Raw genomic sequence first — 27,689 nt, 5'->3', positions numbered from 1 at the left:
TAAGTTAGCATAATGATCATTTCTTCAACCAGCCTGTGTCTAATGTGTGCCAGGAACTTGCCAGGCACCCAGGAAACATCAGTGAAGAGAGGAGAGAAGCCTCCGGGAGTTTATGGCCCAGCAAGGGAAACAACCAATAACCGTAGTAAATGACTGATAGAAAAGCAAGGGCAACGGTGGGCAGGGGCTCTGGAGAACAGGGGCTGGCCCTCAGCAGGGGCCTGAGATGCTTCTCCCAGTCCGGCGAGGGGGTCCTAGCAGGTGGTCAAAGCTATCTGCTGAGTCGTTGAAAGAATACATATCTGAACTTTGCTTCGGTGAGGAAACAAATTCTTCTTTTTTAATAGTTCTGTGAACTTCAGACCAATTTTCCGCTAAATTCCACTTACAAAACTTGGTTTAGCTTTTCATTCCAAGGTACCTTGTAATGAATTAAAGTAACTCACACAATGGTACCTATTTTAACAGAAAAGTCTAGCTAGTAACTATGCTAATGGCCTTTCTCTGAATTGTTTACCATGACAATGGGGGATGGGAAGCTCGCTCCAGTGACCAAAGAGGGAGAGAGTCGGTGTCTGTGCTGAAAACCAGGCGCTCGTCACCTCAAATTACTTTTCCGAATAGGTGAGCTGTAAAAAGAAAGAAAAATGAGAAGCTAGAAATGGAGAAATCATAACAATTGTATGCAGAAGCAACTTTCAACTTGATTAGACAAGTTTACAATAAAAAGGAAACATTGCCTCACAGAATCAGGCAGCTCACAACCCCAAGATTTTACACCAGTAAGAAGGCCAAAGAGCCAACATGGTTTGGCTGAGATAATGAAGAATATTTTACGGTTCATTCATGAACCATAAATGTCAATGTCAGATCAGATCAGTGAGCCCTTCCCGAGAGCATCTGGGACCGTGCCTCTTGGCCCAGAATGGAGGGCTCCTGGGCCCAGGTGCTCGCGAAGCGCCACCGCCCTCTTCTCATGGTTGGAGGGGCTGCCCCTGGAAAACAGAATTAGCACAGCTAAAACCTACCCGTGTGTGAGGTTGGGGAGAAAGGGCTTACTTCTTATGGATAATAAATATGTGATGGGATTGATTTTTCAATAAAAATATGAAAATTTTCAATAGAAGTGTGAAAAAATATGAAAAAATGAGAAATTAATTTTCTCGCCTCACTTACAACCTCTGGGAACTTGAAACGCTGTGAGGGGCTGATCTCTGAAGTGTCTGCACGGGACTCTCACTCAGACCTCGGCTGGGCAGACACAGAAGCCTGGGAAATGGACGTCTAAGGGGTTATTATAGAATTCCACTCTGTGGATGGAAAACTGGATAATCCAAGGTTCTGAGCTTGAACTTCAAATACTCTTGAGAAAAGCGATCAGTCTATAAAAGATTGTAATTGTAAATTCCCATACTTCAGTGGAATTATGCCCACTGGGAAAGTTCAGTGACCAATTTGTATCTTACAATGAACTCGAGTTACAAATGCATTCTAAATTTGTCCGTCACCCAGGGATTCGTGTAATCCAAGACAGCGAAACAGCAGGATGCATTCTGCTTCTGAGACAACCACGGTCCCTTCACCCTGACTTGGGCCCCTGCCAAGCAGGGTTCCCGAAGCGGCACTTGTGCTAAGGGAAGTGGCTCTGAGTCTGTCAGCCCCCTGGGTCTGCGTGGCTTCTATACAGTCAGAGTGACCACAACCTTATATACACGCTCGCCCACAGACGTCTGCTAGGTAGAGATGTAACTATGAATGGCCATGTGTCAGTGTGTTCTGAAATTTTTACGAAAACATTTTAAATTGTACATAGTTCAAATAGTTGATGAAGATTCACCAGGAATCTGAAACATGGTTGGTATCTATTTTAGAGCCTGCTAAAAATACGTCTGTGTTCAGATGACCACATTTCACTTCGCTATGTCAGCTCATCCTCTGCGGTTCATCTGTGCCTGGTGACTTGTCCTTTCCTGAATGTAACCCATTTCCTGAACGTACTGTGTTCAGGCTTTCATCCTATCACTGAATTCAGAATCAGCAAAATAGATGCACTGTAATTATTACAGAGTTCTACGTCTCCAAGAGACTGTGAGAAGAGCAGAGCTCCCAAATCAAACCCACACTGAGGTATCACCTCACACCAGTCAGAACGGCCATCATCAAAAGTGTGCAAATAATAAATGCGGGAGACAGTGTGGGGAAAAGGGAGCCCTCCTACACTGCTGGTGGGAATGTAGTCTGGTGCGGCCATTATGGAGAACAGTATGGAGGTTCCTTAAAAAACTAAAAGTAGACTTACCGTATGATCCAGCAATCCCACTCCTGGGCATATATCTGTTGGAAACTCTAACTCCAGAAGATGAATGCACCCCAATGTTCATAGCAGCACTATTTACAACAGCCAAGACACAGAAGCAACCAGAATGTCCATGGACAGATGACTGGATAAAGAAGAGGTGGGGTATATATACATATATACATATATTGGTGTGTGTCTGTGTGTGTATATATATATGCACACACAATGGAATATTAGTCATAAAAAAGAATGAAATAATGCCATCTGCAGCAACATGAATCGACCCAGAGATGATCATACTAAGCGAAGTAAGTCAGACAGAGAAAGACAAATATCATATACTATCACCTATATGTGGAATCTTAATAAGTGGCACAAGTGAGCTAATTTACAAAACAGAAAGATACTCACAGACATAAAAAACATATTTATGGGTGGGAAGGGGTGGGGATAAATTGAGAGTTTGAGATTAACAGAATTAACAGATACAAACTAGTATACACAGAATAGATAAACAAGTCCCTATTGTTTAACACAGGGAGCCATATCCAGTAGCTTGTAATAACTTATAATGAAAAAGAATACGAAAAAGAATATATACATAACGGAATCACTATGGTGCACACCAGAAACTAACACAACGTTGCAAGTCAACTAGACTTCAATTTAATATAAACAGCAATGGTATTGCCAAAATGTAAATGAACTCAAACTGTCCTGGTGCAGTCATGGTTAGGAACAGATGATACAAAGACTCATCCATCAGTCAGTCCTTCATCCACCCACCTAAGGAGGCCAAGCCAAGGATCAAGGCTGAAGGATGAGTGTGTGTGTGTGTGTGGTGGATGCACACACTTACATACATGACGTTTACGTATATATCTCCACACACACATCCGTGTGCGCGTGTGTACTAGCGGATAGGCATTCTTCTTTTTCTCTCTCTCTTCCTATCGGCCCACTTCTTTTGCTTAAGAATCTTGTGATAAAAGTGCCAAAACTCGGCTCCAGTAGCTTGGGTCAGCACACAGCAAGCGCAGTCCTTAAACCCCAGGACTCTGAGCCGGGGGCCAGGAGCCCCTCCGTGCGGAGGCCCTCGGGGCAGCCTTGCTGTGTCGCGAGAGCGTGGCAGGGCTGTCACCCTCAGGTCTTCTTGTCCAATCCTCACAAAACCCGCATCCGGGACCTCGGGTTTGCGGCCGAGCTCCAGGACCCTGACCTGGGCCTCCCCGTCCAGGAACCAGGAGTCGCAGTCGGCATCCCGCCCAGACACGGGGGAGGACGCGGACGAGGCGGCGGTGCAGGGGCTGTTCTCGGGGCCGTAAGGGCCTAGTGACGCCTGCGTGGCGCAGCAGTGGCAGCTCTGCCCCGTCTGCAGCGGTGCACACCCCTGGGCAGGAGCGGGCAGGAACCCAGTCCCCCGGGGTTTGAACTGGGGTGAGCTGAGCACCACACACGGGCAAAGAGTGACAGCCATCAGGGGACAGAACCGAGTCTTGGGAGCTAAGCAGAGCCTGTTTGGACCCAGCGGGCTTGGAAGCACACGGAGGGCCGAGTGGTCACCGAGGATGAGGCTGGTGCCCGTCTTCCCCTTTGGGTGCATCAGACCGACTCAGAGAAATCAAGTCAGCGCAGGTTTTCTCCCAACAATTAATGACCTTGGTCCTCACGTTTGGGCTCGATCTTCCCTGCCGCCATCAGTTCTCATGCAGCCAGGACAGGGTAAGGATTCCAGTCAAGGGCACAGGAGTTCAGCTTCGAACTGGCCTGAAGGGGACAGTTCTGCTTTTCGCCAGAGGACCCCCATCCTGCTCTGCAGGTCGCATGCCCTGTCTGAAAAACTGAACTTCCCCTTGTTCTCCTGTCTTCCAGGGGCCTGGAGCCATGTCGCACTGCCTCTCAGTCCGTCCTTCGCCGGCTGTGGTGACAGAGTGCGTTTAAAACACAGCTTTTCTCAGAAGTGCCTGGCAACGCGCTTACACGTGTCTCTTCCCTTCACCTGGATTTACACCAACGGCTTCTTGCCTTTTTCGTGGTAAGGAGCCGAGTCTCTGAGCGAGTCACTGTTACTGACATTACCGTCCTCACTTCCTGCTCCCCTCTCTACACCTGCGTTCACACTCAGAAATATTTCAAATCTTTGAAATTGAGCCTCAGAAGGCTTCAATGCGAGAGACGACGGATGTGATGTCTGAGGGGCGACCTGTCACACATCTGGGGTGCCACCGGCCCTGGACCCGGCACCTGCTGTGCTTCTCGACTCTCTCCTTGTCCCCGACACGAAGAGATGGGCTTCTTGAAGCTGGAGGCCACCTGTTGACAGGCACAGGGGGTTTGGTCCAGTTCTGCAGAATATTCAGTTTACTCAACAACCAGATCTTGCCCAGGGTTTGACTCTTGGGCTGCTGCGAGCCTCAGTTAGAACCACTTGCTCTCGGCTTTATCTTCTCTGTCTACCGGCAGCTGCGTGTCCCAGTCAGGAGCGTCCCGGGGAGGACCGGCTCCCACAGGTGCTTCTCCGTCAGATGTGTGGCTGTGGATGGTGAGTCAGGACAGGTGGGACCTTGACACCTCTGACAGTCTCTCCAAGGGCTTTGGCCAAAATGAAGTCTCAGCGGGACGCCCGCCTCTCGTGCTGATGGCAGCAGCAGCACCCTCAGAAGCAGCCTTCAGGTGAGCTCTGGAGGGCGTGCTGCAGACTGAATTCAACTTCCCGGGACAACTGAGTTTGGGCCATGAGCTCAGAATCCCCACACACTCAGTTAACTGCAATCACTGTCAGCTCCTAAGCCCCCTTGTAGTTAAAAAAAAAAAAATACCATGAATTAAAAAAAAAAACTAGCCCAAATTTAATACGGTTTTCTCAGTCCCGACTAAGTCATAAGTAGGTAATTTTTCTGGGTTTTTTTTTTTCTCTTTGCGTGAGAACTCAAGCGATGGGAGGCACCTTGTTTGAGCTTCAGACGTGGAGAAAAGCCAAGAGGACCACTAACCTGGGTTATATTCTTGGTATAATTGTGTTTTGCTCAATTTCTTTGAAATTCCCTCTTTTTTCTTTTTTCCTGAAAAGCTACCTTTCAATCCCTTTTTGTTTGTGTCTGCAAATCTCAATGACCTGAGCACACAAAGGGGGCTGATTCAAAGGTTTCGGAGAACTTTGCAAAGAGGCTATCGGCTGGCTGGTTCCTTTGTCGGGCGCCTGAATCTGATCGCGCTCCCTGAAAGGCGTGTGAAGGAGACTCTGACCTAGGGCTTTCCAGCACCCCCGGGGGTGCTTATTGAAAGAACCATCCCTGCCACACTCAAATCCCTAATTGTTTTGCAGAGTATTTTTTCCTAAAGTTTCTCATACGTTCTTTGCAGGTCAAGTTCCCTTGCTAGCCAAGGAACTGTCCACTTTCCACGAGGTTAAATGATTTCCCCAAAGACCATTAAATCTTCATCCAGTTTCAGCAGAACAATGTCGTTGTATTGAATTCATTACAGGAATGTTTTCTAGCTTTACTGCTGTGGATCTAGAATCTTGGATAGTTTTATGTTCATCAAGTTGAAAGGAAACTCTTTCAATTTCAAAATGTTGGGAAACATTCGTACTCCTCCTTCTAACCCTAAACACGCAATCTGTACACGCCTGGTCGCCGACGATATTATTAAATCAGGTTAATACGTTCCAGTACTTAAACGTACTTTAAATGTAACAAGTATGCAAAAGCTGTACTGTAGGTTTAGGAAATAGTGTTGGTAACATACAACCCTTAACAGGGGGCCATAAGATTCCCTCTTCATTACTGCTGGTAGGAAAAGTCAGGCTGTGGGGGCCGCCTGGCCGTATACGTGCCCAAAACAAGGGACTGTTTCATATAGGAGCTGGAAGGATGGTGAAGGCTTCGAGAAGAGCAGAGCCGAGCGCGCCACACCTCCGGGGGCGCACGCCCTCCGGTCCCCGCGGGGGCAGCAGCCCACATGTCTGTTTCCCACCAAGAGACGGGTCAGCCGAGTACCTACGGCGCTCTTTCGGATGCCAGTGCCTATCCGAGTGGAATGCAGTCACTTACAGGGAATCACAGATGCCTGCAGGGCATGACAGGTATTCAAAGTGGCTTTGAGGAGGCACGTGGTCAGAGAGTGGGAAGAAATAGATTCTATGCTGTATGATGTAGGTGAGGGTTTACTTGGTACTCAGCCGAGTTGCCCCAAACAGAGGCTGTCTTGGCTTTACACAAGCATCCTCGAGAAGCCTGACCATACAAACATAGCACGCCCTACACAGTCCCGTTGCTAAACCAAACTCAGGTCCGCGCACCCACACGCAGTAAAGCCAGCCTACTGACACGCGTTCTGGTGACGGAAAGTGCGGCGTTTACTGCAGGGCCAGACAAGGAGCTTGTGCTTAAGATACTCGAGACCCCAAAGGCTTTCAGGGAAAGGTTTTAAAGACAGGGTGAGGGAGGAGGTTGTGGATGTGTGATCAGCTCGTGGACATTCTTCTGACTGGTCGGTGGTGAGGTCATCGGAAGTCAACATCATCAACCTTCTGGATCCAGCCATCTGGGGTCTCTGTGCTGGGGGTAGCACACAGTTAAATTCGTCCACCTGGTGGGGATTTCAGTGTCTGCAGAACAGCTCAAAGACATGGCTCAGAATATTATCCACAGCCCCTGAGGAGGAGCTAGAGCTCTTTGACTTTGTTTAATGGCTAAACTATTATTATTTTGTCTTGCTTGACTGTTTTCTTTTCGTTCTGCATTTTCTCACTCCCCTGATTGAACTTATTCTTTGGAACTTGGGGAAGGTCTAGGAAGCTAAAGTTTTTCTGCAGACAAGAGGCAGACAGAGGAAATGGAAGTGGGGGGTTTCTGTCCTGGGGAGACCCCACAGGGTCCTGTCAGTTACAATCCCACAAAGCATTGTCCCACCAAAAATGTCAAGTTTGGCCCTGCTGAAAAACACAGAAGCCATTCTATTAGCTGCCTTTTCCAACTTCCTTGTATGTCACAATCATCACCATTGTCCTCAAACCGCTGCAAGTGCTAAGCCATATTGTGATCATTTCCGCCACTGATCAGCTAATTGGTTCCCAAGCACAGCCATTCGTCTGTAAAGGTCCTTCTATCAGCTCTTCTAAGCCCATCAGCCCCCCTCGCCCATTAGCTCAAATGTGGGTAACACTCATAGTCAGCGCTGCTCATTCTGAACTTACGTATTTAACGTTATAGCCAACATTCACATCGTTATGGTGTAAATTATTCCGAGTCTGTCCATCTTATTCCTCTTGTCTTCCCAAATAGAGCAAACTTCATGCCCCCAATCCTTGCTAGATGAGTGTCCCCTGGGGAATGACCACTATCAGAGCTGATCTGTAGGTCACACCACTGTCCCACATCGGTACTTAAACTCTTCAGTACATCCAAACAACCTGTGTGGCACACGTCAGTCATCCTTCCCAGCCTGAAATGGATGTCCCTCCAACACCACAGCTCCCATTCCAGGTAAGTGTCCGGCCACCTCACCTGGAAGCTCCATCCAGGCAAGTGCTCACCCTCTCCCACTGTACATCTTGTGCCCACCACCCACGTTCTCCAGGATCTCCTGTTGCCTAAAACAACACTGTTCAGCATCGAGTGAAGTGAGATATTTAGTGTCCTCTATTTGAACCACATCTCTGAAATCCACTGTGTATTTTTCACTGACAGCACATCTCAATTCAGACCAGCCCAAGTACAAGTGCTCAGTAGGTCCACACAGCCAGTGTTGGGCATGTTGTAACGCACCGGCCTAGAGAATCACAACGGTGCCTGTCTCTGCCTGTGGGCACCTCCACTCCACTGTCCTATCCACATTGTGTTCAGATCCTAGGGTTCCACAGTGACATCTAATATCTTGCAGTTCCCTCCACCCACTGCCGATCTAATAAAACAAATGTCCCCTAGACGCATCAGTCTGCTGGAGCTGCCATGAAGAGCTCCCGCAGGCCGGGCGTTTTAGACAATGGAAGTTTACTTGCTCACGGTTTGGAGGCTGAAAGCAAGGTCTAGGGGTCGGCAGGGCTGGTTTCCTCTGAGGCCTCTCTCCTTGGCTTGCAGACGGCCGCCTTCTGTGTCCTCACACGGTGGCCCCCCTCCCATCTGTGTGTGTCTGTGTCCTAATCTCCTCTTCTTATAAGGACACCAGTCATACTGGTGAGAGCCCACCCCTATGGCTTCATTTTTCACCTTAATCATTTCTTTGAAGATCCTGTCTTCAGAGAGAGTCACATGCTGATGTATGTGGGGTTAGGAGTTCAGCATGAATTTTAGGGGGCACAATTCAGCTCATAACTCTAGACCATGGTGGAGGGCCCTCAATCATATCAGCAGGCATATTTCTCATTTCCTCCTCTTTTGTTTCCTAACCTGTAGCCAGTGTTACCCCTGACTCTCCTTAGATCAACCCACTGTCTGTCCACCTCCACTCCTTCTGTTAGTTCCCCAGGAAGCTGTGTGCACTGACCCCCTGCCTGCCAGGACCCTTCAGATTCTCTCCCAAGATCCCTCCCAGATTGGGCCACTCCTCACCATTCATTAAAAGTCGTTCACTCTTCAGCCAAACCATAAGGCTGGCATAGGCTAAGCATTGTCTTGAGTTAGTTATGTACCTGGAACAGAACGGCATGGTTACAGGGTGCGCTGTGTGAGCCTGGGATAGGATGCCTCACCCAGGGATCGAGCCAAAGTGGACAGAAAATTAAAACGTCTCCCCTCTTCCCTTTGTGTGCCACACCGGATGCCTCCTCATCCCTCGGCTTGTGTCAGACAACCGCCTAATGAGAACTCGGCGAACTGGACCGGGGCAGACAGGAAGACCACGGAACACGCAGTGTTCTAGTGTTCGAGCCTGCCGAGGTTGCCACAGAGCCCGCATGCAACCCAAACCCTCACAGTGGACACATATGAGACCCTGGTCTACACACTGCCCACAGCTGTGCTGGCCCAGCCCCCGGACGCAGGGGCTGTCTCAGCAGAGACCTCGGGCTTCTCCAGCCGCAGCCAGGGGACCGCAGCTTCGCCACGTCTCCTCCGTGCCTCTGGTTGCCCAGGCAACGAAACTGCCTCCCAGTGAATCACTGCCACGCCTCAATCTTTGTTCTGAAGTCACCTGCCAGTTTTAGTGACCCGAACGATTTTTGTTTGTTTGTGGGGCAGAATAAACATATCACTCTTCTTTACCGATGAAGCCCAGATGAGAAGGGGCTGAGCAAGCACGTGGCCCAGACGCATCCGATGGGCAAGACACATCTGAAAGTGCCCGGCGCCTCCTTCGCGTCGACCTGTTGAATGTCTCACTTCGAGGGCCTCTTGGGAGGTGAAGCGTCTGCGGTCCATTGCCTGCCTTTGGCCACCTGCAGCCTTCCAGCTGCAGGCGCTGTCCTTGCCAGTCCGTTCTCCCCAGCCGCCCTGTCCTGTGTTTGGATGCTTAAGCAGAAATTTCCACGGTAACTCCGGCCAGACTACGAGGTGGCCCTGGCCGGGTAACTCAGCATGGACACGCACCTTTCCTCTCCCTTATGACACAATCACGGGCGGTCACTGAGAAATGGATCTTTTTTTTTCCCTTGCCAATCCTTTGTTAACTTCACCGTAAACAGATAAAGGGCTCTACTCTGTGCAGATGCCTGGGTTTTTTTTGTTTTGTTTTGTTTTGTTTTTTGCTTTTTAACCATGAAAGATGTTTCTACCATATGTAAATTTTTAACCTCATACAGCATAAGGATGGAGAGGAATTCTGAGCTAGAAATTTATTTTTACTATTAAATTTTGTTTCTTTCTCACCCCAAAATTAATGACCAGCCCCTTTTCAAGTCCACGCATTCACAATCATCCTTTGAAACAAAACCTGCAGAATAGAGGGTGGGCTCTGGTCCCACCACCACTTGGCTCCAAGGTGGCCCAACAGGCAAGTTCTCAGTACTCACTAGCAGTTACTAAGCAGAAGGTGCAGTGAGTACCTGCCTTCTAAGAAATCCATCCCCCAACCCCCAGACTGATGCTTCCTAGAGGAAAGGGAATGCCCAGCAGAGCCACCCTGAAACTCCAGCTTCCACCTGGGGCCAGTGGCGTGGGGTGTGGCTGGGGCTTCAGGGAAGGAGAATCCTGAGGGTAGCATCTGTGCCAAAAGGCACAGTTTCCACAGGATTTAATGTAATTTATGTCACCCTCTCTCACTCCAAGGAATTTTCTATCTGGATCAAACTTCTCCTGAATCCTGATCTACCCTCGGAATGAGGAGTCAAGGAATCCCGTACGGGGACTGCCATCTGGGACGGCACACTACGTCAGAAGCCCAGTAGTGGCAGCTTTCTCCAGGCTCGCAGGGGAACTGTAATAAAGTGGGTTCAGACTGTATCAAAGTACTTGTGTCATGTTTGTTCTAAGTCATTCCGCAAAATCCCCCACTTTTTCCCTTTGGAATGCAGTGCCAAAGCCAAGTTCTATTTCATTGATTGATGACTTTTGTTTTCATTGAAGGATGGTTGATTTACAGTGCTGTGTAGTTTCCAGTGTGCAGCATAGGGATTCAGTTATACACACACATTTTCTTTTTCATAATCTTTTCCATGATTGGTTGTTACAAGATATTGAATGTAGTTCCCTGGGCTACACAGTAGATTCTTGTTGTTTATCTGTTTTATATATAGTGATGTGTATCTGATAATCCCAAACTCCTAATTTATCCTTCCCCACCTTTGCCCTTCTGGTAACCCACAAGCTTGTTTTCTGCGTCTGTGAGTCAGTTTCAGTTTTGGAAATAAGTTCATTTGATTGATTGATCATTGACCATAGTGATGTGAAAGTCATTTCCTCCCATCAGGTGACCTGTGGCAGGCGGGGGAGTCATCGGGATGTCTCAAAGCCCCCGTAAGCCCTCAGCAGGTTTGCTCTGACCGGGTCTGTTCAGTACCCTTGACGAGGCGGAGCTGCGCTGCCCCAAGGATGCTGGGCTCAGGCTCTCTGCCCTCCCTCCCCACAAGGACACCTCGTGGCCAGGCCCCCAGGGTGTGCATTCCTCCCCCGGCCCCGGTCGGTGGCATCTGACTCATGATGCCTGCACCCTCGGTCCAATGCTTCATTGGTCCCAGTGGGGAGCTGAGCAGAAGCACCTGGTTTCCAGAAGCTGACGATGGCTGCTGGCAGGCACGTCTACAGCTTCTCAGAGAAGGCGCTTAATGCTTGGCAGTGGGGGCCGGCCATTATTCCAGTGAACTCCACGATCTCAGCGAGGCTGACACAGCCAGTCGTGTGTTAGTGGTTTGATGGTGAAAGAAAAGCGCACAGGCGCCCAGCCATCCCCCAAGGACACCCAGCCGCCCAGCCGCCCAGCCCACAGAGGGCTCCCCCGGCCGGCGCTGCGCCAGGGCCTCTGGATGCATCAGCTGGTTTACGCCGCACAGAAGCTGCTGGGGCAGCTGTCATCCACCCACATTACAAGTAAGGAAACTGAAGCTTCCAATGAGTAAGTGACACAAACGTCTGCCAGTCAACAGAAGAACAGGGTTTGAACCCAAGTTTCTCCTCTCTGTCAGCTGCTAATGCTAGGAGCCAGCCCTGCACTTTCCATTCTGTGCCTGCGTTGGCCTGTCTTACAGCTTCAGGTCAAACTTCAGCTCCTCTGCAGAGTCTATTTGATTGACCAAGAGGTCTTATAGCTTATCTCCTCCGGGATCACACCTGCCAGGATGGAACTCTGCTGTGGGTAGAATCTGTCTGTAAATCTACTCCAGAGAATCTGAAGATGTGGAAGACAGAGACTAGGTACTTTGCTGTGGGGATTGCCTGCATCCAGCCCAGGACAGACAGCATCCATTTGTCAAAAGAAGGAAAAAAAGACAAAAGGGAAGAACAAAGAATGAAAGAAAGAAGGAAGGAAGGATGAGGGGAAAGAGAAAAGTAGACCTTTTGTATGACTTAAACACAGCCGTCTATCAAAAATATATATTTATCATTCCTAGCATACGAATTGAAAACTAGGAGAACCCTTAAATGTGGCCTGAATTTTTCCATTGTGGGATAATGAGTGGGACAGGTTTGACCACGTGACACACAGGAGGAAAGCATTCTGTGCTCACAAACAGAGTAAGAATCAGAGAGAAAGATTTTGTTTCCTATTAGGAGCCAATTTCTGAAATTTTAATTAAACATTTTTTGACAGTGATAGCCTGAGACTCACATTATTAACTGACCATGTTTTTCTTACCTTGAACTAAGATAATAAAAATATTTGAGTAAAGAAAAATTGATCCATTTTCTGACCTAATAAAAACAGGAATAATCTCCCCAGTACAGAGCACAATGCCAGCAGATACTCAATGAGCTCACGCTGGAAGCACGCATAAACGCACGAATGTCCGAATCAGTGAGTAAACAGAGCTTTCTCGGCCATCAGCACAGATAAAACAACAAAAGTGAAGACAGTAAAACTGAAAATAGGAGTGAGAAACAAGACAAAGCTGAGCTCCCCAGAGGACAGTTGAATAGTAAGACAGCACAGAGGAATTCATTAAGAGGGGATTAATAGAAAAGTCAAGGAAAACTAAGAGACACTTGAGAAGACACATTGCGAGACTCCATAAACGCTCAATAGCAACAATAGTCTAAAAGTTGATGACGGAGACATTTTCCAATTTAATAAAAGCCCTGCATCTTCTATAAGAAACTCGATCTGATTTAAAAAAAAAAAAGATCCACATAGGATCATAAGGAAGGGAAATTTACAACAGCAAAGCAAAGGGGAAAAAAAGTAAAAGTTTTCAGAAAATTTTTTAATAAAAATAAATATTCGTGAGAGTAATCTCAGACTTCTCATTGGTGAAACCAATGAGGAAAGCACTAGAACAGCCATTTCTAAGTGCTAAGCGGGGAAAGATCGACCCTGAATCAACACTGAGGCAGAAGGGACTCTGTCTGCTCCGCACCCTCCGTGGTTTTACTCGGAGTCACTTGTCCCCTCCTGTGCTCCCGTGAGTGCACAGTGTGACTCCTACTGCAGCCAGTGCTCAGCAGGGCCCCCACCTCCGCCTGGACGGCCAGTAAGTGATGGTGCAGAGAAGAAACTGATGGAACAGAGTGAGGGGAAGGGAGGGGAAGAACCAAAAAGGGAATTTGGAATCCCACAAGGGCTCAGGGTCAAAAAACATAAATCAATTTTCACTGCAAAATGAAGGAGCTGTTGCAGTGGAGGATTGCTGGACTGAAGGTCAGTCGGTTTTATGAGAATAGTGCGCGTGTGCTCCGTTTCTGGTAACCGTAGCCACTGTTGCTTTTGTCATGACAGTGTTTGGTGTCAGCTTATCTCTGGTTAAAAAAAAAAACAAAAAACCTGTGTGTGTGTGTGTGTGTGAGCTGTGAGCAATGGAGAGTCAAGGTAAACTTGATTGGATTTGGGAGAAACAGGAGTTCATTCAAATTTCACCTTATAATGTGAAATAAATGTCAACATTTATGGACAAATGACCACAGTATCCCCCACTTTTAACCTTGTAGATTGCTAGGGATGGGGGTAGGGGGAAGGACAATACATTCTTAATGGACCAAGTGATTTAAGTTCCTATAATTGTTTGAACTAGGTTTGCCAATGAGCCTCTTAGTTTCATTCTCACTGGGGGAGAGTCTTGAAACAGTCATGAACGGTGTCCTTCCAGAGGCCTTTCTAGACAGGATGGCTGAGCTTGGCTGGGTGGCCCAGAGGACATGCTTTGAACCAACAAGAGTTTTTGCTCAAGACCTGCCCGTAGGAGCCCATTGCGATCACAGCTAGTCACACCTCGGCCATCCCCAGCGGCTGACATTAGTAACTCATTTATGTCTGTTGCTCAGAATAAGCTGAGATGTTTTTTCCTAGAATATTGTTAGTTTTGAAATGATTCTCCAGGCAGCCCAGAAAAAGGCTTATTTCATTTTAAAGAAATCTGTATGGTACTGATATCTGCCTTACTAATAAGATATTCAAAGACGTGTTTCACGTTTTCCCCATACATGATTGAAATGAAGTGAAATCCCCAAATTTTAGTATCTGTGATAATTTATATAGGACTTAGACCGAGGCAGACCTTACCAAATTCTTTTGTTATGATTCGAAGGCATACTTGTTTCCTGGTCCAAAGTTCAGATTCATTTTCCTTCTAATTTCTCATTTTGACTGGTCCTACGGCCAGAAGCTGCCCTGGGTGAGTGTGGACTCCGTGAGCGGGATCTGCCAACTGGATTTTCCGGCGCTCTCGTGCTGTTCCCACCCCTCCCTCACTTCCGGTGCACATCACACTCGTGAGGCTCCAATAAGACAGAGCTTCGCCTAAGCTGTTAGTGGAAAAGTCAGTCCTTAAAGTGGGGGCCAAATTCCTGAACCCCACAGAGGATTCTCTTCCAGAAGTGTCAGCAATTGTTGCCCAGTTTGTTGTATCTGGAGAACTTCTCCCTCTTCTAAAGTGACAGTTGAATTTTTAGGACTGCTCTTTCAGAGAATGCCAGGCTTCTACTCTCCAGGGATCTGAAATCACCCTGGTCTCCACGTGGAGTGAAATACAAGGGGGTTCTGCCACTTAATGACCCTGTGGAGGAGGCATCCGTCTACACAGCCCATCAGGCTGCAGCTGGACCAGGGGAGGGGAGGTGCAGTGGAGACATTGAGGTCAGCACAGGAGCTCAACTGGAGGCTCAGATCCACCAGCTCGTGGCCACAGCAAAGCCGCCAGCGTCACCCCGACACAGACCCCACATTTTAAGGGAGAATGAACACTAACTGCTCCACGTTTATCTCCTGCTGGCTTGATAAAGAGTAATCCCATAAGAGACGCACACCTTCTATTTATTTGAGAGTCTTAGATATAAATTAATCATAGATTACTCCGAGTTTTAAGAACTCGAGAGCAAATTCCCGCACACGGCATGTTCCATGTTACTCTGATATGGAACGAAAAAGGAGCTGAAGCTATATGTCAATTTACTACACCTCATCATCATGATATAAATGGAAATTCTAAAGCACCAGTAGGCTTTGAAAAACTGTAAAGGGTAATTTTTTAAATACCCAGGAAGACACATAGGGCCATGGATTTGAATCTTTACCTCTCCCAGTTTGTTGCTGAAATGCCAAAATTAATGTAACAAGGGAAATATTATGAAACTTATAAAATATAAAGAAGTCCTAGCCACAAACCTGACATACGGAAAAGCTCTGGCAGAAGACCAGGCTGGTGGAAAGTGGGCGCGGAGAGATACCTTCTGCAGAGAGAGGGGCAGCTCCCCCCGCCCCCCGCTGCCCCCGGCCAAATCTCCCTGTCTCAGGAGCCGCCCTTGGCCCCGAGGGTCTGCGGGCCAGAACAGAGCCCAGTGCGCAGCAGTCCTGCTTGGCCACGTTCACCCAAGGTTGGGGGCGGGGGGTCAACACACTCCGCCGTCAAAGCAGCGATGCCAGGTGCCAGTAACTTCATTAATAAGGTCAGCAAACTTGAGAAAAGTCCTCGTGGCCTAAAAGAGGTTGTGACCTTGGGCAGGAAACAGAAAAACGTGAGCTATCAAAACCTCCATGTCAAGCCTGCCGCGAGCATGGAGCAATACGGAGGAAGCAAAGCGTTCCAGGAGATAGCGTGACTGTCGTATTTTTAAATGTTATCGAGAAAGTTAATAATTAATATGAAAGCTACCACAGAAAATCTAAGTCGTGAATTAGAAAATCAATTTAAAAGAATCTTGACTGTAGAGAAGGGATGGTAAATAGCTTTCATTTTGTGCCTCAGTTATTGCTGGCTGTAGTGTCTGCCTCTGAGAAAGGGTGTACTGACCCACAGGGCTGTCCTCTATGGTGTGAATTCTGAATTTCAATTTAAAAATGTCATCAAGGATCTGATTAGTATAAAGGAAGATAAAGCACACGTCTTCTCGGACTGGACCGTTTTCCTGCAAAGAAGCAAGTGTCAGGCCCACTTAGGTGTCTGTGGAGCCGTCTGCACGTAATTCTATGGGAAAGTTATGCGAGTCTAGAGTTCTCTATTCAACCCACTGACAAACGTGTGCAACAGCCCAAATAAATAAACAAAAAATTAAATAAACAGAAAGAACATAGAAATTATGGCATCTAACGCCTTCTTATACAAATCAAGCTTCTAAGACTGACCTAGAATGAAGACATCAAGAGAGAAGACATGGTCCAGAAGAAAGACTGGGTGAGGAAGAGACATTCGCCACTTATTTAGGTAGAAACAATTGCTTTCTATTTATTTGTTAAGTTTAATGCAAATACTAAGAGATTATTCTCATAGTGTGTTTAAAATCCATATCAAAAATATTGTGTGACTTCATCACGAGCTCAGAGGTGTCAGTGTGGACGGAGTAAAGAGTCCTGGACCAGGAAAGCGAGTTAACCAGGATCAGGAGCGTGAGTTAACGGGTAGTGTTCTTTCTTGACGTTAGCTGAGAAATGGAGACTCAGCTATGTGCTTTCTAACAGGTGAGTGTCAAGTTACAGAATAGAAGAAATTACTTCAAGGAAGGCTGAAAGTGGTGCTTTATTGGGAATAAAGAAAACGATGAGGGATCTGGGGCAGGCGGCTGGACAAGGATGGTGACCCCAGTGAAGGAAAGAAAAGCGAGCCCCCCAGACTCCTCAGGGAGCCTGGGCAGCCGCAGCCCCGTGCTGAGGATGCCGGAAAGGCTGGAAAAGAGCAGGGCCACCCTTCGATGGGGCCAGTGGCAAAGAGGCCGTGTAGTTTCCTGGGATGAAGCCAAAAGGACCTAAAAATTAAAAAGCACTCTGCCAAGCTGTGTCTTGGGTGAGAACTGAAGGGGAGAAGGGGAGCTGCAAACTAGAGGGCCAGCGGCTCAGACTGAGTCCCAAGAAGATGGAAGTCTTCACTTTGCAGCTCCTCCCAGGGGGGAGAAGAAGCTGAGAACCCCAGGGTGAGGGCGCTGGGGGTGGAGACCAGGCAGAGAAGGAGAAAAGGCTCTGGCGGTGGGCGCTGGGGGCTGGGGGGGACGCCTTGAGAGGCGCATCTTACCCAAGGACTCAGTCCGTCTCTACAGAATCTCTAGGGGAATGTCAGGCAGGTGTTCTATGTGGGGCATTTTCAACCGCACATTTTCATAAGCTGCAGTCAGGATGTGTACCCCAAATTTTAAACACCGTCTGTGAAGGAAAGGGATGGGGAAAAAATCCTCCAGTTTGGCACAGAAAACCACCCAAAACTGTCCTGTAAATATGTGTGGACACAGGTCTTACCAACGTAGATGTGACGTTGAACCATAAGAAACTGCTGAGATTCGGCTTTTTTACTTACAAAAATAGTAATTTCACATGGTTCAAACAAATCACTGACAGGCTATTGACATAGCAGAGACTTCATATTCGGCGCTGCTCCTATTAACATGTATTGCAATCGAATGAAGACGCCCCGCATTTCAGGTGCCTACACCTGCAGGGAGTGGCTCAGCTTTTGAATGACGCCTTCAAGATTTGGAAAGATGAGGACAGAAACAGACAAGATCACTTCCAGAATTTTTTCCAGATGTTTACTAATGTGGATTTAAAGGGTTTCTCCTTAAATTATTAGTATTAAACAAGTGAGTAGCCAAGAGTAGAAGAGTTTTGTTTCTTTGTCGACAAAGATGATTTCCACCTCGTGGACAGTGAAATGGTTGGGTTTTGTATGTCCTCTCCCAAACTATTTCTAACCACTGGTGAAAATGAGCCTCCAGAGATAAACTTGGAAGTCTGATCCTGTGATTTAAAGCAAAGTGAAGTTAATAAATAACCATGGCTGTTAATTGTAAGTAAAGTGAAATATTTCATTTTAATTTAACTTAATATAGAATTCTGTCCCCCTCAACCTTGGTGATGTTGGGTCTCATTTAAAGAAACTAAACTGGAAACATACCAGTCAAAAATATTGTATGAGATGCTGAAGAGACGTCCTAGAGTTTGACAAAAGCCTGACTGCAGATCCGTGGCGGCTGGCAATCTGCCTAGATCATTTCTAAAGAGAGACTGGAATGACTTGATGTCTAAAGGCCAACAAATGCGGCTTTGGGAAAAGAAGGCTCTGTCTCTGGCTCCCCTGGGGCTCTCCCAAGCTCTGGAAGTCCGGTCAGGCAGAAAATGCAGAGAACAGTGTGCCCTGGGATGTCAACATTAAAATAAATAAAAAATGAAGCTCGAGGGAGCTACAACCTGGTAGAGAAGTCATTCCCTGATAATAAGTCTTTTGAAAGGTTGACAGAGGAAGCAAAATTGCCCTGGAAACAAAACTGATGGACTCACCTTTTCAGTTTTAATATTGATCAAGTGAATTTGCCAAATCTGAAAATAGGCACTCAGCTCTATGTACACGTGCACGCGTGCACACACTCAGCTGCGCACGGGAATCCAGCCGCCGCTGCAGTCTTGAACAGAAGAGGGGAGACTGGAGAGCAACTGAGGCCGTCGGACGTGGGGGCGGGGAGGGGACCAGGGTGTCTCAGTTACACCGCATCCTGGAGAGAGACGCTGACCCGTGTGCGCCGTACATGTGTGGCCAGCCCAGTGTGCGACTCTGAACTCGCTCACCTCAGGCGACATAAAAGAACGTTAATGATTGACAGGAAAGGCAGGCTGGGGCTGTACCGAGCCAAGCTATTAGAGTGCTGCACATTCCTTCCTGCCTTGAAACAAGCAAGGGTCTTGGAGACAAATGGTCAGACAGCAAAGATCACCTGTTGGAGGGGAGATGCGGTCTGTCCCCCGTCCTCCCTCCACCGGGATTTCTCAGCTACAGAAGCTCCTGCCGGGTGCTGTCTGCACTCTCACCTGGGCAGGTGTAAAGTTAGAAGCGAGTGGGAGCAGCCCCATGGCCAGCTGAGCAGAGAGGAGCTGGAGCGGGTGTGGAGGCGTGAAGCTGACCTTTCCTAAAGCCCGAGCAGACCCTTCCAGAAGTAGCTCGGCTTGTGTCAAGTTGTCCATAATAATGACCCTTCCATGTAGAGCTAGAGGCCCTCATTCCGACTTATGTGACCACAGTGCTAAGAATTCAGCACTCAGAGTTCGGGGTGGAGGGGCACAGGAAAAGGACACCTCTCACCTGAGGACTTGTTCCAAACTGTGTTTGCTACACATTTAACAGGCATGAAATGACAAATAACCCACTCATCTGGTGGCACAAAGACGAGAGGAAGACCCAAACCATAATGAACTAGAAAGAAGAATCAGGACGTCTGAGTAAATGATGGAGACGGATGCTGAAGAGAGGGGTGTCAAGCACCTTGAAGGATTCAGTTTGGGTCTCTGAGAGTAGTCATGCCATTGAGAAAATTAGAGCACTGAAGAGGGACTCCATTTGGAGAGACCTTGGCAAGACATCTGCCCAGGCAGACAAAGCAAGCAGGTGACTAAGGAAATGAGAGTGAATCCAAGGAAATGAAGAAGCAACCCAGCACTGAATCCATGTGTGCAGCTCTGGTGAAACGAGGGGGATGGGGGAGGGAGCTTTTCTGAGTTTATGCTGGTTGTTGTACAAGTGAGATTCACACCGATGTGCCCAGTGTTATAAATGCCTCAAAGTAACTGCTGAGGATGTGCAAAGGAGGAAGGACTTGCTCCAGTTCAGCTGACTCTTGAAGGGCAGGTGACAGCGAGGCAGATGTGGCCAGACTGAGGAGTGGGCCGCAGGCCGGGGCAGGGGACATGGGGGCAGGAGGCCAGGGCTGCTCATGCCCCCAGCCCGCTGGGGTCTGCGGTGCGGCGCACAGGAGGGGGCCTCACGGGGACCAGTGTCACCAGGCAGACGGGGGGAGGGGCTGCATCTTGTGCTAATTTTGATGAACTGATGGATTGTTTGTCTGTGGCTTACAGTGAGGGCAGAGGGGGGGGTGGGAGCTGGGAGTTCTTTCAGAGAAGAGCAGCAAAGATGAAGAGGGGGGAAATAGTCCTGGCTCCCCCCCCCCCGAGGGCTTCCCCCGAGGGACGGCCAGGGACAGCCGGGCCCAGCAGCAACGGTGGAGGAGAAGCTCTCAGTCTTGGGGACACGGTGGTTGCTGGAAAAAGGAACGAGGTGAAACTGAAGAAACCTGCCAGGTACGGAGCCCGAGTGTCCAGACTCACGGCGAGGAGCTTGGAAGGCTAACAGACGGAAGAGGAGGCTGGGGTTTCCTGGGACATGAAGACAGGGCGCTGCTGGACACCCAGATGGACCGACGCCGGAAACCAGCAGAACGAAGCTGACGACGGACGTTTACGTTGCGCCGGGAGAGGAGGGAGCGGATGCCCGGGAGGGCAGTTTTCGGACCTCAGGGCACAGCTGGTCGCCTGGAGGGCGAGTCCGCAGAGCTGGGATGAGGCCCGGGAGCCGGCACCCCGGCCAGAGCACCGCCCTCTGAAAATCGCTGCCTTAGAGAGTACATCACAAGGGGAGGGACCGTGGGTAAAGAACGAGAAAGGACTGAGAAGGCGTGATCCCGCGTGGAGCCAAAGCACCCGTTAGAGCCCCCAGGGGGGCTTACACAGACCAGAACAGACGCAGCCCCCACCCTACCCAAGAGAAGAGCGTTCAGCCCTCCCCGCCTCCCAAGATCCTGCTCCAGTCGGCCTGCTCCCAAATGGTATCACTGGTACTTTTAAAGCTCTCTGGGTCCTTCCCACATTCATCCAGGGTTGAGGGCTGCTGATCAGGGAGACAAGAAGAGAAAGAACTATTTATTTTCTAAAGAGGTACATAAGGACCCCAAGTTTCCCGACGCAACCTAATTCTCCTTTCTTTACTCAAGAAAACACCAGGGAAAAGCCATGAGTTTATAGACAGTCCGACTGAAATGCTGGCAACTGAGATAAGAAATTGCTCGCTCTTGTGACATCTTTAAGAGATGGCGCACGGATGAAGCTTCAGAAGCGTCAATGTCCAGCCCTCTTTAACCCCCCTTCGCCCACACAAGCACTGTGGAAGCTGTGCAGTGCGGGTTCCTGGTGTGGTGCCCACCGTGGATTAGATGTTAAGGGCAACTCAAAGATTTTCTGAACGGATGAGCAAATTTAACCTGGAGTTGAATTCAGTTTAGCTGTATTTCTTACTTGTGTTTCCTGCACACTGAGGGCTCTTGCACTGTAGGTCTGCTGTTTTTAGAGCTAGGCTCCAAGTCCTGTCAAGGTTCCCAAGCTGAGAAGACAGACCCAGTCCTGGACACTCTCCTGCCCCCACAGACCCCAGGTCTCACTCATCTCATTTCTGACCCCAGCAAGGGAACTCTTTCTTTCCCATCCTCGGAGATGACTGAGGATGTTTTAACTGACAGACATGCTGCTGAATTGAGCCCAAGTGCAGTCAATCAGTGATCAGCAAAGCTGCCAAGTGTCCCCAGTTTTGACGTTTCTCCCTCCACTCCCATTTCTGAGTCAGGGTTGCTCAGATGAATAAAAACGTATTTTCAGCAACCCGAGCCCATAGACTGAGTATGAGGCATGCACTTTCAGCAGTCAGCAATTCTGCTGCGTTGAAGTTGGCCACATTTCAAGCTACACATTTTTGTAAAAAGAAAAAAAATTCCCTAAATACATTCATGAAATAATTTATACTCTTTCCCACTAACTTTTTGCTGCCCCCACAGTACAAGTTTCCTGGTTTCAAAAAATATATATATCCCTTGCTGGGGAAGTGGAGTAATTTAAAAAGGGAGCCCTCACTGTCCCTCCCCAGTCGTCCCTGTAACAGGAGGGACCTCGGGACCTTCTGACGCGGGCTGAGTTTGGGGGGTTAGCCCTTACACCTGCAGGCAAGCCCAGTGAGTTTAGATCTGGAATAAGGATTTAACTGAAGGGAAGTCACATACACGAGGTAGACCACCCTGTTTCCACAGACACAGGGAAGGCAGGTGACCCGGCTGTAGTTCCTAACTCCGTGCTCTGCAGGGAACTCTTTGGGGATCAGGACAGACTAGCGTGCCGGTGGCTTTATTAAAATTAAATCATCAACATTGATTCATCAGTTGCAACACATGGGCCATACGAATGCATGTTGTTAAAAAAAATTAAAGGGAAAGTGTTGTGGGAGGAAAGGGGGCACATGGAAAATCTCTGTTCCTTCTGTGTGATTTTTCTGTAAACCTCAAAATGCTCTAAAAATTGTCTATTATCCAAAAACAAACAAAAAAGGACAGAAGAAGTAAACCATCCCTTCTGAGTGAATGTTGTATAAGACGCATCTACACACCTGCCTATGTCTTCGAGCTGCCGACCTTGCCTGAGAACCTTTTCCTCATTCTGAGCTCTTTTTGCACTCCCTGAAAACCCAGCCGTTTCACCCTCCACTGGCCTGTGGTCTTTCTTCGTACAGTATAGCCCTTGCACTCTTCAAATGTGACACAAGCTGGAGTTCTAGGAGATGGGACATCAAAAATAATATTAGAAGCCGCATATGTAACAGTTTAACGAACACAACAGCTAACCTAGAACGTGGAATGGCATATAATTGAGTGTGTTCTCAGCCCGGTCTACTGCGGTCATGAGGAAGAATTTCAAAAGGCTCTTGGCATGTGTACTTTTAAAAAATCCCCAACACAATGGGAACTGAATGCAAATGTCTAGAAAACCCCACACCTCACACTGGACTGTAAAGTCTCTGTGACCCTGATCTTTTATCCAGGATGGAATTTCTCTGTTCAGAGCATCCTTGTGTTTGTAATTGGTACACGGAGAAGGTGACATCTCTGAAGTGTCCCCCCAGAGGGTCCACGTGGACACCAAGCCCTCAGAGGAGCTCTGCACCCCCGCCCCCCAGGACTCAGACCTGGGAGCCAAAATCAAATCAGAGCACTTGCTCCGTGGCAGAGAAGGCGTGAAGAGGAGGCCTGAGAGAGTCAGTTCTGTGGCCTGCCCGGAGCATGGGTACCAAACAGGAACATCCAGGGACCAGCCGGAAGGACCACGAGAAGCCCAGATAATAGAAGAAGAAAGAGAAAGTGCCGGATGGAGATGATGCTGTGCAAAGTCACAGAGCCGGGCCAAGAGGACCTGAAGGTGGGAAAGGCCGCGCAGCTGCTCAAGGAGCAGCGGGGAAGGTTCTCGCAAGGCCAGGGGACGCCCGCGAGCCCGGCCCGGGATGGAGGGAGAGAGCCCTCGGCACCCGGCCGGTCCCACAGGCATCCGGGCTTCCCAGTGGGGACATGTGCCTGTCACTTCTGTCTGGTTACTGTCGTCCCGCACTGCCCGGTGTGGCCAGGACCCCTCGCCCCCAGGAAAGGCTTCCTCCCACTGGACCCCAGACAGAACTGTCCTTAGAAGGATGGCATTTGTGTGGGGAAGGAGCCGCCAGAGACAAGACCGCAGCTGTCTCTGCAGCCCGGGGCCCAGCGCCCCGCGTCCTCCCCAGGCCAGCCGGGGGCTGCACCTGCATGGGCCGCGCCGGGACCCGCTTCCAGACGCGGCTTTCTGAAAGCGGCAGCTCTGCTGGCTGGGATTGCGTAAACCCAGAGGGCACTCTTACCTTTCCTTAGAAGGCTTGTCTCCCAGCATCTCAGAACTTAACAGCCTGTCTGTCATTGTAGCAGCCTGGCCTTCCAGCATGCAAGCCCGACTGTGTGTGTGTGCCTGTGTGTGTGTCTGTGTGTGTGTGTGTGTGTGTATGTCTGTGTGTGTGTGTGTGTGTGTATGTCTGTGTGTGTGTGTGTGTGTGTGTGCAGCGCAGAGTTTCCCCGTTTCCCCAGAGCTGTCCCCTCTCCAGCCCTTGTCACACAGTAGGGACATTCCCCTCTGATTTCCCTCTTTATCTTCTCCAGAGATGTGGTAAGTGTGCTTCTAGCTTGCCACTCTGCCTGATTTCCACATGGCCGTTTTATTTCCAGCATTAAGTGCGGATTTAGGAGGAGCGTGACAAGGGTGAGATCATGGGCGGCGTACAGCCTGGGCGCCCTCCTTGCCTGGTGTCTGCTCTGTTGAGGACTTGCTATTGGACAAAACCATAAACCCCAACCTCAGAACAAGTACCCCAGGAAAACCAGTGGTGATGCCAGAGATAAGTCAGACACCCAGAGGCCTGGTTCCACACACACAGATGCTCTCGCAGGCTGGGCGAGCCATGGAGAATATTTAGTGTCTTATCTAAACGTCATCCGTCATGCTCATGGGCATGTTAGTGCCTGGTCCTTCAAGGGGCAGCCTTGAGAAGATGAGGGCTTTCAACTCAGAGTGGCAGCAGCATCTTAGTCCTGTCTGACTGTGTGTCCTCTTACCTGAATCCTGGTTGTCCCACTTTCTCTCTCCACTGTCCCCCCGTTGCTCCACACTGATGACACTACTCTTTCACCACCACAGGAAGATCGTATTGTTTTTCTTCCTCTGCTCCTTAGAACTAGGCCAAATTCTCCACACTGGAGCTCATCAACCTGCAAGAATCATACGTCACCTCAGACCCTTTTCCAAAGCTCATCCTGCTGGCCACAGGACAGGCCAATAAATCGAGAGATGAGACGTTGGGGACAAGGAATAGCAACTTTATTCGGAAAGCCAGCAGACCAATGAGATGGTGGACTAGTGTCCCAAAGAACCATCTTCCCCAAGCTAGAATTCAGGCTTCTGATTATTAAAGTGGAGAGGGTGTGGCTGGTTGTTAAAAACTTCTTAGTGTTGGAATCCTTTGTTCTTGCAGCTGCCCCGGTAGGTCTGGTCACAATGTACCTATAAAACTCCAACAGGACAATTGTTATTGTCTGTTCTGCAACTTTTTAATGGAAAGTGTTAATACCTTTAAAGGTCAGAGCCTTGAGGAGGGGCTCTCCAGCACATTTCAGGCTGCAGGCAACATTCTTTTACAGCAGGTGCAGCGCCAGCATGACTAAGCACAGGCGACAGAGCACAGGGCTAGCGCGGAGGGAACAGATGCAGTATGGAGGCAGCTTTGTTCTCTGCTACAGAGTGATGACGAGTCTGAGTAGCTAAGTATTCTGCCTGAGCCTGGCCATGTCACACCTGGCTGGCCTTTTTTACTGGTAAAGTTGAGGAAAGACACCACACTGAAAGGGGCTGCCTGGGCCCCAGCCCTGTGTCCCTCCTCAGTTCCCCCGCCCTTTCCTCTTGCTCTGTGCTCCACCTGGTCACCCTCCCTCCTGATCATTCGCACAATCCATGTGCCCTTAGCAGGTTAAGAGGCAACTCTGCCACAGAGGGACTGATAGCTGCCTTCCACCGTGCTTTCCTCAGACAGACTTGGTCACAGATTCCTTCATCAAGAGACATCTGTGAGCAGGCCCAGCAACACACACTGGCAGGTCGGGGCCTGGAAGACTTTTTGGTGTGGAGCAAAACTTGGCTGCCAGTCACGATGATTAAAAACCCCGACATGTTTTTTTTTAATCTGAGACAATCCTACACTGTATATAAAACAGTGGAAAGAGGACTCATGACCAAGCTTGATCAGAGGAGGCTCGAAAGTCAAGTGCAAAGGCAGCCCAGTGACAAAAGCAGCACTGACATCAGGCAGCCCTGCCGCTGCGGTTGCCACGGCAACGCACGGTGACTCAGTCTTCATGTCATCTGGAGGCGGGGCGGGCCTTGGCCAGAAACGGCACAGCTTAAGTCAGGTGTGGTGCCCAAAGGAAGTGCACAGACGTGAAACAAGCAGGTGTTGACTGTCGATGTTCAGACTGGAGTCCACGTCGCATCCTCACCACATGGAAAGGAAGTCAAACTGTAAACATGGCGAATTCTCTGTACGTCCTCATTTCTCAGTGTGCGGGCGGGGCAGGGAGGGGCCCACGGCACAGGTCCAGCAGAACGATTAATTACTAAGGACCCACCTAACATCAGAAGGGCCATCTCTGATCACTTTTCTTGGGAGGTTAGGACACTGTTCTCAGAAAGCTGGTAGTCTAGAGGCACGGGGGGGGGGGGGGGTGGCGGATAAACACCAAGAAAACCTCAGGGTTATAAACCCTGGCCACATCCTTCTGGTCAGGATGGTTCTTTCTGGACGCCCAGGGCCTGGGGTCTCAGCAGCAGCAGCCTCTTCCTCATTCAGGCCGGCCCAGCAGCCCAGTCAACGCGACGGCAGCGCTGCCCAGAATCCCCATGGAGAGGCTGGTGCCAGCAGCACAGACGCTGTAGCGGGGATGACCAGGTCACAACCGCAGTGTCCCCTCACACCTCCGACTCCCAATGTCCTCAGCTGTGAAGTGGGGATCCTCACCCACCTCATCTACCGCAAAGGCTGACTGCGATTAAACAGGCTGATGAACGGAGCTGTCACCTGGACATTTATAATCAAATGTGGGGGGCGGGGGGGCGGTCTTCCGCCACGTGGCCGGCTGTGAGCTTCTCTGGTCCACAGGTTGTTCCTCACCTGCCCAGGCACACGGCAAGGGGGCAGAGAACACCCAAGCCACTCGTGGAAGGGCCTCCGAGGACAGAGAGGACTTGAAACTGCTGACTCTGCACCCCACGCGCACTCCGGCTCAGCCCTCTGGAGACAGCCGGCCGTGCTCCACAGCGCCCCATTCGATGGACGTATTTCCCCAAATACAGGCAACGGCCTAAGGTGAGAATCTGGTGCATCTTTAACCGGAAGCCTGGTTGAAGTCAAATTTCAGACACGAAAGCCTCTGGTGTTCAACAGCCTCGAGGTTCCTGGCTTCGAGAGGTCGTGGGCAAGGCGGGGGTTCAGCAGTGCCGGGGGGGAGGCCGGACCCCCGAACTGCGCGTGCGCATCTCTGCCGCACCCGGTGAGCAGAGAGGCGGCAGCGCGGGCGGGGCGGGGCGGGGCGGGGCGGGGCGGGGCCAAGCAGGGCTGCTCCGGGCAGCGCGGGGCCATGTCATGGGTGTGTGTTTCCGTTTGTGTTCAAGTGCTGGCTTTGAACAAGATGCTTTTGCATTCTCACCTTGCAACAGTTCGGTGTCTCAGGAAACGTCTTCCTGAGCCAGAGGCTGCGGTGCCCCCAGGGATGGGAGCGTCTCTCTCACCACGTGGTGCGTGCGCCTGCGTGTCCACGCGGGGAGCCCCCCACACACACCCCCCAGACCAGAGCACGGTCACCCTCGTCCGAGCGGCAGCGCCCCCGCCACTCCCCGCGCCGGGATGAGCTAGTTTGTCCCAGCATCTGACCCACGCTCCCCGGAGCTCCGCCGCCCTCCCTGGCGGGACGGAGTCCACGCGGATGAAACACTAATCTTCCGTTGAAGGGAAGCTGAATTCCCAACGTGACCTACGGCCGAGGGGCTGCGGTGCTGTGTTCCGCGTTAACCCGCAGTCACTCAGTGACGAGGGCGGCCACTGGAACGCTCGGGGGCCGCCGGCGGCAGCAGTAAGGGATGTGAAGCGTGAGCTACTAACCGAGGAGGAGAAGCGGGCGGGGCACGCAGGGCTGGCGGCGCCATGTCCTCCAGCCAGAAGCAGGCCGGAGGGCTCCCGCGACCC

At 49.8% G+C, this 27,689-nt stretch overlaps 2 long non-coding RNA genes across 3 annotated transcripts; one reads left to right on the top strand and one right to left on the bottom strand.

Annotated features, from left to right (window-relative positions):
• On the bottom strand, positions 1-27,689 carry LOC140695726 (uncharacterized). 2 transcript variants are annotated; one of them, XR_012071572.1, is made up of 4 exons: positions 27,606-27,689; positions 24,514-24,666; positions 22,497-22,660; positions 1-629 (listed from the first exon to the last, which is right to left on the bottom strand). It is a non-coding gene; the product is annotated as an uncharacterized lncRNA (long non-coding RNA). The 2 variants fall into 2 exon arrangements; XR_012071571.1 differs by lacking the exon at positions 22,497-22,660.
• On the top strand, positions 25,814-26,517 carry LOC140690062 (uncharacterized). The gene is made up of 2 exons (XR_012065254.1): positions 25,814-25,989; positions 26,298-26,517. It is a non-coding gene; the product is annotated as an uncharacterized lncRNA (long non-coding RNA).

This window comes from Vicugna pacos, chromosome 3, assembly GCF_048564905.1.
Source record: "Vicugna pacos chromosome 3, VicPac4, whole genome shotgun sequence".
Lineage (NCBI taxonomy): Eukaryota > Metazoa > Chordata > Mammalia > Artiodactyla > Camelidae > Vicugna > Vicugna pacos.
The sequence above is the reverse complement of the archived record's forward strand: the minus strand, read 5'-3'. Positions and strand labels throughout refer to the sequence as shown.